The 13722-nt window shown below is 25.5% G+C and overlaps 1 pseudogene; it reads left to right on the top strand.

Annotated features, from left to right (window-relative positions):
* The first annotated feature begins 6324 nt into the window (after window positions 1-6324).
* On the top strand, window positions 6325-13421 carry LOC145968870 (cytochrome P450 4V2-like; annotated as a pseudogene).
* Window positions 13422-13722: the final 301 nt, after the last annotated feature.

The raw sequence follows: 13722 nt of genomic DNA, 5'->3' as shown, positions 1-13722 counted from the left end.
ATAATCCAATACAGATTCTTTACTATTTGTATCATGTTTGTTGTTAGAATTAGCAACAAAATTCTTTGTTTTATACTGAAAAAAATTTAATTTATATTAACATGTAACTTGAGTTGAAATTACATACTATGTGATATTTCTCTAAATCTTTCTCTCTCTGTAAGTGCACTATTTCTATATATTATATCAAAATTTTTGCACTCTTCTCCTCTCTGTCTCTTTTTCTTCTTCTAATATGAAATCTATATATGTATACAGGGAGTTCCGATTTTAACTTTCCCATCGAAATATCTCGTAAAGTCTAAAAAATACGAAAAACTGTTTCAGACAAAAATTGTATGGCTTGAAGGGGGCCATAAGATGGTGTCATTGGTTTGACCTTGAAAAGTCGTTTGAAGGTCACGTGAAGGTCACCTTCAATTTTTTAAATGGACCCCCTATTTTATATTACTTATTCTTATAGCTTATCTCGAGAGCTTTCCAAAACACTATTTTAAAGTATTTCTTTATTCAGTACTTTTCGAGTTATGAGGCTTAAAATAATTTCTTAATTTTACATAAACCATAAAATATCTAGTAAAATATTCATTTTTCGATTATCTTACCTTAATACTTTTATGTACAAAATAATGAGAGGAATCAATTGGTGTAAAGAAAATACATAGTTATTTTTAAGAAAAAATATGTAATTGTTAATTGCAAATTACATATTTTTTCCTAAAATGCTTTCCTGAAGAGAATAGTGGAAACTTTAAAATCGGAGACCTTGTATATGAAACTTATGATAAATATTCTATATAATAATGTAACGTGAATTAAACATGTTTTTATATAATTTATATTAATTTTTCTTATATTAAATATTTAACACATAAAAAGATTTCTTTTTTTTCTAACGCGCTCTATTCAAATAAAAATATTGTCTCGCTCTTTTGCATTCTTCTTCCAATTTTTATAGTCAGTAATTCATAGAATTAAAAGAATATTTCGCTGAACCTAAAAGCCCCATAACATTCTCGACTGCGACGAAAATATCGATCGTATACATGGATCGCGAATTACAACGTTGCAATTATATTTTTATATCTGAAACCGTTTAAATTTTATTTACTTCATTTGCTGCAACAAGTTTTTTTTCTTTGCATTCTTCTTTGTACATTATTTCTATTTTCTTGTAGTTATAATTTTTTCCTTCGAAATCCATTTTTAATCGAGATATATTAATACGCATCGAGATATATTAATACGCATACATGGATCGCAAGTTTAATATATTGCAATTATATCTTTATATCTGTAGCTGTTTAAATTTTTCAAGAGATTTAATTAAATTTAATTTCTTCTTTTTTCTATCATGCACAAAAATATCTTCATATTTTTCCTTCGCCAATCTGCAATTTTTAATGAGAAATATTTTAATTATATATTTCAATGATGTAGAGGATTTATCATCACATTATATAACTGAATTTAATTCACGTAATATAAAGTATTATTTATGTTATATTTCTTTTTTCCTATTCTTTATTTTAAAGTAAATACATATTTTAAATGATATATGCATCGGTGTTTGCAAAACATGGTTATAAATTTAATGCTTTACGCATAAACACAGCGGAAGATCTGTCGTATAGATTTATATTTGCAATGCATGTGCAATATTATGTATTTTTCCTGTATAACAAGATTTGAACCGTATTTTCAAAAGTTATAACATTATTGTTGCAAAATACAGAGTTAAGCAATAAAATACATAACAGCAACATTCATTTGCAGAATAATTTTCGTGGCATGGATTTGACTCTTTGTTTTCAATAATAATTTTTTAACGAATCAATCGACTCTTTAGATTAATGATATGTAAATGTAAGTGCAAAAATTACAAAATGTGATTAATGATATGTAAATGTAAGTGCAAAAATTACAAAATGCGATTTTGATTAACTTTAGATATATAGACTAAGAGAGATGTGTGTATTTTTTTATTTGTTCTCTTACATTGAAATACTCCATTAAAAAATTGACTTTTAGAATATTATGTCTCATAAAAATCGATGGCAATCATACTTTTGTCATGTTTTTTATAAATAAAATCTCTCTCGAAATATAATATGCGATTAAAAAAACGATAAGAGCAATTATTGAAATTGAAATAAAATTCAAAAATAGCAACTAGCGTCGTTTGTTAGCTAAAGATAATTCGAGGTGATAAATTTCTAAATGATTTATCGCCTATTTAAAAATTAATCTACTGAATTGAAAGCGTTAAGAAGTTTGATATGAAAATTTGTAAAAAGAAATAAAACTTTTTTCCTTATTTTGTTATTATCACTATTAATATCTTGATTTTAAGAAAGACACATTTTAAACAAAAACAATCGCTATTTTAAATCAATTCTAGCAATCTTACAAGCTGTGCAATTACATAATTACATAATTATATTATTATTATTATCATTATTATTATTATTATTATTATTATTATTATTATTATTATTTCATCTTGTGCTGTCTTAAATTAAACAAGTTTAGAATCTCGTGCGGTATTTTATGCATACATTTTGAGTTTATTTATATTTAACGTTTTAATATCTTATCACATATTAAATATAAATTTGATTTGTTATATCAATGTTATTTTAGCTTTGCACGCGAAAAAAACGTGGCATAGGTAAATGACATATAATAGATAAGTTACATATATAAATGTATCCGTGTTAGTTATCTTTCATTACAGAAAAACAGGATGTGTTATGCGAAAAATCGAGCGCATGGACGGACACGAATAGCATATTACAGAGAAGTTTATAATTAATTCTGGAAAATGATTTTTCGAAACATAATATCATATATGGTTGGATTCGTAAAAAAATAATACTTGATAACAAAGAAATTTCAAAATTAAAAAAAATATATTTAGTGGTAAGAGTATTTGAAAAAATTAAAAAAATAACAATTTTTTTTTGTTATTGTTGTAAAGTACTCTTGAAGCTATTTTTTAATTATTTTATTTATTTTTTAATTTGAAAATTTTTTGTATCTCTTATAGTTTTTGAAATATTCATCTCGAAAGAAAAAAACCGATTTTTTTCAAAGGGATGATTTATCCCCTAGACACGCACATATAAAATGGGCACGTGTTCCTTCAAAAAAGATACGTGTTCCTTATTTTTGTCTACAACACAACATATTTCAATAGCTTTTAAGCTCATCAAAATCGGAGGGGAACACTTCCGTGCCTTTCCTTGTTAGGTCTATTCTTAAATGGTTTCATAATCAATTTCTTTATATTCCCAAATAAAGGTAAATAAAAATGTAATTCATCTCTAATTGGAATGGGTTATTCAACTGTCTGCTTCTATATAGTATAGAGTTCTAATTACACAGGCCTGCGAGGTTTAGTTACAAAAAGCAGAGTAGGTGAATCTAATGTGCAATTAACAATTACATTTTTTTTTCCGAAACAATTATGTGTTTTCTTTACACCAATTGATTCCTCTTATTATTTTGTACATAAAAGTATTAAGGTAAGATAATCGAAAAATGAATATTTTACTAGATATTTTATGGTTTATGTGAAATTAAGAAATGATTTCAAGCCTCATAACTCGGAAAGTTCCTTCTGAAAACTAACTTAATTATAGTGTTTTGAAAAGCCCTCGAGATAAGCTACAAGAATATGTAATGAAAAATAGGGGGTTCCATTTAAGAAATTTAAGATGACCTTCACGTGACCTTGATAACACTATTCAAGATCGTATCAATATCACTATATAATACGTTACTTGAAACCCTACAACTTTTGTCTGAAATATTTTTGTCTGTCGTTCTTGGTTTTCGAGATATTTGGCTGGCACGGGTGGTCTGATACACCCTGTATATAATATTGTATTTCTCATTTAGATTTGTCGCCTCTTAATAAGATCTTTCCTTATTATAACGATAAAAACACATTTAATTGTCATATAAGATGATCTGTATAATCTGTAATCATTTTCATGTGTATTATATTTGAAATTTGATAACAAAATACTTTATCATTAATAGTAAATTATTTTATCATATTATTCATGTTACTTTGTTTGATATAACAAATTAAGTTTTTGTATGAAATATTTATAACTTTCATATTTTTATAATATTTTTAATATTGTAACTTTGGCAAGAAAGACATATGTATTTTAAATAATTTTTTAGTTTATTTCTTTTTATAATTTTTTTATAGAGAGAAAAAGTAAATTTGTCTATAATAGACGATAAAATAGTACTTTTTTAAACATTTACTTAAACATTTAGTACTTTTTTAACACTTTTACTTTTATAACATTTTTTTTATTAGTATTTTGCAAATTAATATCTATAAATTAATACTTTCTTGGTTTTTACAGCGCATTTTAATATTTTTTTAATAATATTTATACATAAACCGTTTAATTAAAAATATCTTATTTATTGAATTTTAATAACGTATCGAATGGTTAAATTTCTAATTTCTTAAATAATGACTTTAGTTTATATTATTGTATAGAAAAACAGAAATTTAAACAATATATAAATTATCCTACAGAATATAAAATATATATGTTCAATTATATACGTATATAATATGTATCTTGTACATTTATATATATTTCGAAGTAACTTATCGTCGGCATTAGCTTTACTCAAAATACTCCACATGAAGTAGAAACCTGTACCTTTGTACGGTAGGATTTATAATACTTTGTACGAGAATTTTAACATATAATAGAAAAAAACGTGTTGTCTAAAAGTGAATCAGTGTATTATCACTGATTGAAACAATCAGTAATATAAATATTTATTATATTAAAAATTTTATTTTATTTATACATGCACATTGAACTTGTTACTTTAAATAGATAACGAACGAATAATTTTCATTAAGTCGCCAGACATTTATTTGTCCGATTTATAAAATCGATTTAATCGATTTGGAGCCTCTCTATTGTATCAGAAAATTAAATCGAAGTAATATTTTTAATTTTATCTGTCGCTCTCTGCAAACTTTATATAATTCTTATGACTAAAACTTAAATACGAGAGAGATAGCGATCATAGCGGTAATCGAACGAACTAGCGAACTACCGTTTTAAATTTATTTTACAGTGAATTTTACTTTAACTGACCATAATCAGTGAGATATAAGATAAAATAACAAAAAATAAGCGTTTCTACTGAAGATCAATAAAATACTCACTGATTCTCAGTAAAATCTTATTTTACTGTTTAAATTAGTAATATTTTCACTGATTCACTTTTAGAGGGTAGGACAAAAGTAAAGATTTTCTTTGTATGATGAGATCCAAGCTATCGATTAAGATTTTAAATGGTCTAACTGTTACTTCGTGAGATCCGATAATCTATTATCTTCATAACTAGGCGACTCACATATAGATACACAGTTCTCTTCGTTGTTGCTACATATATTTTCACAAGATGCTACCGTGTCTATTGTTTTTTGAGTTTTTATGTATTTTACTTTCTAAAACATTTTAATGATAAAATGTATTAAATGTGCTGTTAAATTTTTTAACATTAGATATAATAAATTTATATATACATATACAGGATGTTCCTGCATTTCCAAAATTGATACAGTGGCTTTAAGAGTTGAAAACAAGTCGAAAATGTTAAACATATATTCGAATTCGAACGGTTTTGGAGTTATAAGATTATAAAGTGCTTCCTTAAAACAATATAAATTGAAATAAATGTTATATTTAATGTTCTTTATTTTGTTTAAAGCTTTACAAAAAATGCTGAAAAATTCTTTCGTTGACTTCGATACACTTTCTAGCACGAATTAGTAAATTGTTTTGGAAAATATTTGGAGTTCTACAATCGATATCCGCAACATTAAAAGTGTATCGAAGTCGAATACAGAAGAATTTTTGAGCATCTTTTGTAAAGCTTTAAACAAAATAAAGAACATTAAACAACATTTATTTCAATTTATATTGTCTTAAGAAAGCTTTAGAAAACTTTATTACCTTATAACTCCAAAACCATTCGAATTCAGACATATGTTTATTAACATTTTCGACTTGTTTTCATGTCCTAAAGCCGCTGTATCAATTTTGGCACTGAATTCAGAGACACCCTGTATATAATAAAAATAATGAAACAAGTATAATCTTATATAGCTAATTGTAATTTTCAAGAGTGTTTTATAACGAAACATTCATTTTCTGTTTAAAAATTTCGTATCATTTGTTTAGCGAATATATAACTTAATATTACTAATAAATTAATAATTAATATCTTGACTAATTAGTTTATTTTTCATGACATTATAAAGGCACAATGACGAACATCAAAATGGAATGTCTATCCAATGAAATCAATCAATGTCTCGAAGTAATTGCGAGGTAAAATAATTTTAACCCTTAATTTCTTATGTTAATGTATATAAAAATCATAATGATAAGTTTATTTAAAAATATCTTATGCATTTTTTAAGAGATTGCACCTTCAAAAGAATTTTTTTAAATGTACAAGTAGCAATTATATTTCAAATTAAATCTTTATTATGAATAATATTTTTGATGTACAACTAAGAGAATAATATTTGCTTCTTAATTTATTCGTATAGAACTTAATAATTACAATTAGTTAATTGTGTGCTTATATCATACAAGTGCTTATATAATATAAAATATTTTTAAAGAAAAATCTTTTAGCTGGAAAAAAACTTTTAAGTCCAGAATACGAAATGTATTCTTACATTTTAATTTGATATTCAATCTCACTGCTGTGGAACGAGAACAGCGAAAGGGTGTAAACTTCTTACATTCTTTTATAAATAAAGTAAGTGGGAATATTAATAACTAATTAATTTAACTTATATTATTATATATATATATATATATATATATATATATATACATATACATATACATGTATATTTACTACATAGTTTATTATTACACAGATAATACAACAGCACATGTATGCATTAAATGCACAGAATACCAACATTAAATATGAAACAACTCGTAAGTTTTTATCCACATTTTATTTGTTTTTTATTGTTCTATTATGATTTAAGATTCTTAAATTGTGAAAATAACTTTTTCTTATAAACACAATATTAATAAAATGTTTGTTTCAATTGTTAAAACACTATTAAATGCCTAATTTTGATCATTGCTAAAGATATTTTTCTTTTTTTAAATTTATTTTCAATATTAATTCTCAAAGTGACACATTTAATTCTATTATTATAAGATTTAGACACTAATTAACATATATACACACGCACAAAATTTTACATTTTATTTTCTATACGATATAGATAAGACACTTCTACATATTTTATTAGAAATATCTCATAAAGATAAGTACCCGCAAGAGATGATACATGATAATCTAATTACAATGATATTAGCGGTATGTAAAATATTTCTATATAATTTCTACGTTAATTATATTTGTTTATAAATAAACATAATTTATTATATTAAATATAAAAAGGCGAAGAAGAATAAGACTAATAAGAATCGAGCCTAACAAAATAAACGTATTTATTTTGTGTTGAAATTCTCTTCAATAATAATGTTTCGGTTATTTGTGAATTATCTTCAGCATACAAAAATAAATGATATATTGTTACAATATAATTAATATTATTTAACTTTACTCCAACTAATTTTGTCATATGGCCTACACTGAGAAAAATATCCGGTGAAAATTGAACGAAAAATCCGATGAAAAGGTAACAAACGGATATTACCGATCTCTTTAATCGGAAAAAAAAACCGATGAAGGCCGAAACAACCGATCAAAGATATCCAATCAGAAAGTTCCGATTAGAAAATATCCAATCAGAAAATTCCGATTAGAAAATATCCAATCTAAAAATATCCGTTTGTTACTTTTTCATCGGATAATCCGATTACATCATATCCGATCAATAGACCTAACTCTTAATCGGAATTTTCCCATTAAATTATCAGTGTAATTAGAACGGATTTTTTGAAAATATTCATTGATATTTAAGTCGTTCACAGGCTAAAGCGATTAACTCCATTTTTTGAATTTTTTAAAATTTTAGTTCCAAAGCACTTGATTGATCAATCATGTGCTTTAGAACTAAAATTTTAAAAAATTCAAAAAATGGAGTTAATCGCTTTAGCCTGTGAACGACTCAAATATCAATGAATATTTTCAAAAAATCCGTTCTAATTACACTGATAATTGGCACATAACACTCATGAGCTGATAAAAAAATATTTCACAACACTTATATACACTGCTTCGATGAGGCCACGAGGCATAAGATGAGGCACGAGGCACAAGATGAGGCACGAGGCACAAGACGAAGCACGAGACAAAAGCTTACAAGCTCGTGCACGCCTAGTCTGCCTGATCGGTACTGCCGCCAGCATGACGCAATCGCAATTGTTTACGCGCACTATCGGACATGTTTGAAGTAGTTTGAACGGATAAATTGTATCATCGGATATATTTTAATCGGAAATAGTACATTAAATCGGATATTCAGCTTGATCGGAAAAAATACTCTGTTTTTATCCAATCAAGTGCAATGTCCGATCATATTGTACATTAATTTCAAGGATAAATAAATGGCGGCTCATTATCCGTCCATATTTCAACGGAAATTACATTTCATCGGATAAAGATATCCGTCATTTCATCGGATAGTCCAAGATCTATTCAAAACCGATCGGATAAAGTGTTCGAATGGTTTTTTCCGATTAAAATTGCTGGATATTTTTCTCAGTGTACCAGCAATTCCAAGGCATTTTTGTGATATCTTTAGTGAACATTAAAAAATGTTATTCTATCAAATAAAAAAATTTTACTTAACTATCGTCACTACTGCTCTCAGTATTATAAATAATTTCATTATAAAATGTACATCGCCATACCCGACAAAAACAGTACGTGAAATCCACGTTATTACTACGTAGATTAATATCGTTGAATCCACGTGGATATTCGAGTGGATAATCCGCTCAAAAACGGTACTAGAATCTACGTGGAATCTATGTGAAAATTTCATAAACTTTCGAGGCATATTACTTTTTTCATTTTTGATAAGTGAATATCTTGGACATTTATAAAAGTATATAAATACACTCGGCCATAAGAATAATTTTATTTTTATTTTATTTTTAATATACGCAATAAATAGGCTATCTCCCATTTATCCGTTTAATTTCAAATAATCTGTTCCATATTCTGAATCCCAACAAGCGATCCAGATTATTAAACAAATTATTTTAAATTAAATCAGTTTATTAAATTAAACTGACTAAAGGACCGTCTACAATGAAAATAACATCGGTGGAGTGGACGGTGGAGTAAGGCGTAAAACTAGGAGTAATGCGAAATGGAAAAGAACCATTCGCTTACGCCTTACTCCATCCTCCACCGTCCACTCCACCAATATTATTTCCATCGTAGACGGTCCTTAAAAGAAAAAATAAACTTCGGACCGTGTTAGTATCAGTTTTTTATATACACTTTATGACGAAAAGTTGAATACGAGTTAGCTAATTTGATGCAGCGCCGCATAGCGGCAAAGCGAGGAAGCATATTCTATATACATATATACTATTAAATATTTAGAAACATACAGATATAATCTTTTTTTTAGCAAACTTTTTTATCTTTCTGAAAGATTTCAGAAATATTGCAAATACAATATTATATAAAATATAAATATAAATATAAATATTATAATATTATAATATAAATATTATAAATATTATAAAAAACATGATGCAGGTATATTTCTGAAATATTTCAGATATACAAAATTACAATTGAAAAATTTTAATAAAATATCTTTTAACATTACAATATTACCGAGTCGTTGAATGATTAATCATAATTTCAATAGAAATATCCACATGAAATCTACATTGATATTTCGAGAATAAAGTACCTCGATGTAATAATGAAAAAAGAAAGTTGTATTCACGTAGATAATTCGTGGATAAATCTGCATCCACGTAAGCCACGTAAAATACGTGGATTCGACGAGGATGTGACGTAACTGTTTTTGTCGGGATATTGGCGCCTATGGAGTGCAAAAGATTAATATGAATAAGAAACAGAAAGAATCGATTACAATGTTGATAACATGAATTGCTTTATATGTATATTTTTTAACATACCATAAATATGTTTTACTTTTTTCTGAACATTTTAGAGATATAATCTGTGATCAAAATATAATTTTATTTTATACTGATATAAACAAATTACGTTCCTTCAAATACTTAAATTAAATACTTTATAAAGATCTTCTTCTTAAATAATCAAATAAAAATGTGGCGTGTAGAATTTCAGATAAAGATTGGTGTATTATATTAACCAATCGGGCAGATTACTAAAAACATGCAATCAATAGCATCATAGTAATATTAAATAAATAAATAAAAGTAATTTGCAATTTTGTCGAATTACGAATATCATACATTAATGAATCATGAATTTTAATGGGATAAGGAGATTGAAGTGTTTCGGATGTCTTAAATAAAAGATTAATAATATAAATGTTATTTATGAAACGTCAGAAAGATAGTTTCAAACAGATATGAAATGTCTTCATCATGCATATGTAACGATTATTGAAAATAATCGTTTACTGAAAGTTTAAATTGAAAGTTCAAATGTTTTGCATTCTATGTCCACACATGTTTATTTTACCCTCCTTTTCATATGCAATTTAATGGTTCGTCTTCGTTTGTTTATATCTAATTCTTTGTCAGCCTGTTATTTACCTCTGTATGCTGAAGATGGCTCAAAGAAAAAATCGAAACTATTATTAAATCGAAATTATTATTAAAGAAAATTTTTTACACAATATAATTGCATTTATTTACTATGCTCGGATCTTATTAGTTCCATTTCTTCCCGATTTTTTATATTCAACATATTGGAGCCTTTTTTGTTTTAACTTGTTTATTATATTAATCAACAAATGAAATTTTTATCTTTTAGGCTTTCGACACAACAACTATTACGATAGATTTTGCAATCTTTATGTTAGCAAATTTTCCTCAGATACAAGTACGTATTTATTAAATTTATTCATAATAAACGAAATGTACAAATGATAACCCGGTAAGTAGCTCGGCAAGGAAACAGAAGTTGATTATAATGTAATTATAATTTGTACGCGCAGCCTCAAAGTTCATGAACATGCATTGTTACATAGAGGAGAGAATTAGTAGCCAAATTTTACATTCTGATTCAGCTCTTGCAAAAATTCGCCAACTGTACGCATTGCGGATTTCGAATAATTATCACATCAGTTTTTCATTGTTAAAATCCCGATATAATCCCCAGTATATGAAAATCAAACGCTTACTTCTCTTCTCCATGTAACAATACATGCCTATGATTTCGAGGTTTCACGTATAAGTAAAATAATTAACGCTTTATCTTTATTATCGGGCTGCTTTCGATTCTCTATGGCGGATATATTTTTAAACAATAATCAAGAAAACTCTTTTTCAATAAATTCAATTAGATCTACTCAAATCATAACTTGTTCAAAATCTTTTTTTAATATATTATTATATGCATTATGAAGTAATTTCTACTACTGAGGTTAATAAATCCATATATATTATTGTATATATTTATTACGAGTAAATTTCTGTAGCTTTGTTCAAATTGTAACTTAAATTTAGTTAGTATATAAACATTTTTCTTTTTCAAAATAACTACACTTATAACAAGCGAATAAACAAAATGTATACGTCAAATACGAAACTTATTACAAATTCGTTTAAATAAGAATTTTGTGTGTATGTTTTAATTAAATTAAGATTTTTAATGAAGCTATACAATGTCTACATTGAGCTTTATCATTATTTTAATATCATAATACGAATCTGTAAATGTAATTAAATTAAATGTAATAAAATTAAATTAAAATTAAATTATGTAAAATTAAAATCTCTTATAATTTATATATATTGCATATATTTATAATTTATATAATTTATACATATTGCATATATTTATATTTATATAATTAAATGTATATCTTATTAATTTTATATATTAGGAAAAAGCATATAAAGAATTATGGGAAATTTATGAGACAAAAACTCCAAAATGTGCTCCAATTAAATACAGCATATTTACAACATATGAATTACTTGGATCGCGTCATTAAAGAAACTATGAGATTATTTCCTGCTGTTCCTTTAATTGGGCGACACCTAACAAAGGATGTAAAAATAGGTTTGTTTTTAAATATATTTATCTTGTTATTTTATGTGTGTGTTTGTGTGTGTGTGTGTGTGTGTGTGTTATTATGCACAATTATTATTATATATAACTTAAACGCGAAAAATCATAGTTTTTACAAGATAACTACGAATATATATGCAATTTTATTATTAGTAATTATGTGTTTATTTCGTTTCTATATATGAAAATAAGTTAAACATAGAAAAGTATTCAATAATAGATATATATATTTTATAAGATTGATATTCTTCTCTTTCTGCAATTATTCATAGAATTTATTTCGATTATGATTTATGAGCAAAATAAGATCCGAAAAAAGCACATGAGTCTTTTTTGTCAAATTGGAAATAAAAATTTTAAAATTAAAAGGAACTGTTATGTTTAAAACAACATTAATATCTTTTAGAAAATTAAAAATTAAATCTTTTAGAATAATAAAAGATAAAGTTTAAATTTATCAAAATTCTCAATAAAAATACTCAATAAAATAGAACTTGAAAAATCATTTCAATTTTTAATAAAAAATATTGTTTGTTCAATGGCAATTTTGTATATCAAATATATACTTGTTTGTGAAATGAAAGAACATAAGACGATTTAAATTATATTCCTATTGCTTTATTTATATATAAGCTATTTATTATTTTTCTAATAATTTATAATTTTTAATATTTCTAATATTTTCTAACTTTATTATAATAGCATTAAATATAAGTACATATGTTTAGGAGAGTTTATTTTGCCAAAGGACACTGAAATTGTTTTGGCAATACTGGCTCTACACCGAAATGAAAAATATTGGTCCGTTGATCCCGATCCGTTGATATTTAACCCGGACAGATTTTTCTCTGGGAAAATAGAAACATCTTATAAGTATTACATGCCATTTAGTTATGGTCCTAGAAATTGTATAGGTAAGCATAAATAAATCACATAAAACATACGTCATAATTAAAAAATTACTTGAATATAACTATCAAACTTTCGCAGGTATGAATTATGCAATGATTTCAATGAAAGTTATCTTAGCCATTTTGATAAGAACATTTGTATTTAAAGTAGATAAAAATATTCAAATAAATGCAATAAAATTAGATATGGATATAACACTACGCACTACTAAACCGTTAAAAGTCATTATTGAAAAACGAGAATTACATTAAAATAATGTAAGAATATGTTTATTGAAAGACAATCTTAATATTTTTTGTATAATGTGTTGTTTCTGCATATACATAGTATAGCATAATGAACGAAGAAAGAGTAATCTAAAGTTAAGCCACAATTTATTCATAACGTGATTGAAATTAAATGTAAGTGTCAACATTAACATCATAAATAAATGAAAAAAAATACATATCCACAATTGTTTCATTTAATAATTAAATAATATTTATTAAATATTTGTTAAAATGTATATGTGTGTGTGTAAAGACACGATATTTTTGTTATGTAATGATAGTT

Source organism: Camponotus vicinus, unplaced genomic scaffold, assembly GCF_025532165.1.
Source record: "Camponotus vicinus isolate PSW18456_S1 unplaced genomic scaffold, iyCamVici1.0 SCAF_1, whole genome shotgun sequence".
Taxonomy (NCBI): Eukaryota; Metazoa; Arthropoda; class Insecta; order Hymenoptera; family Formicidae; genus Camponotus; species Camponotus vicinus.
This window is presented reverse-complemented; position numbering and strand designations above follow the sequence as displayed.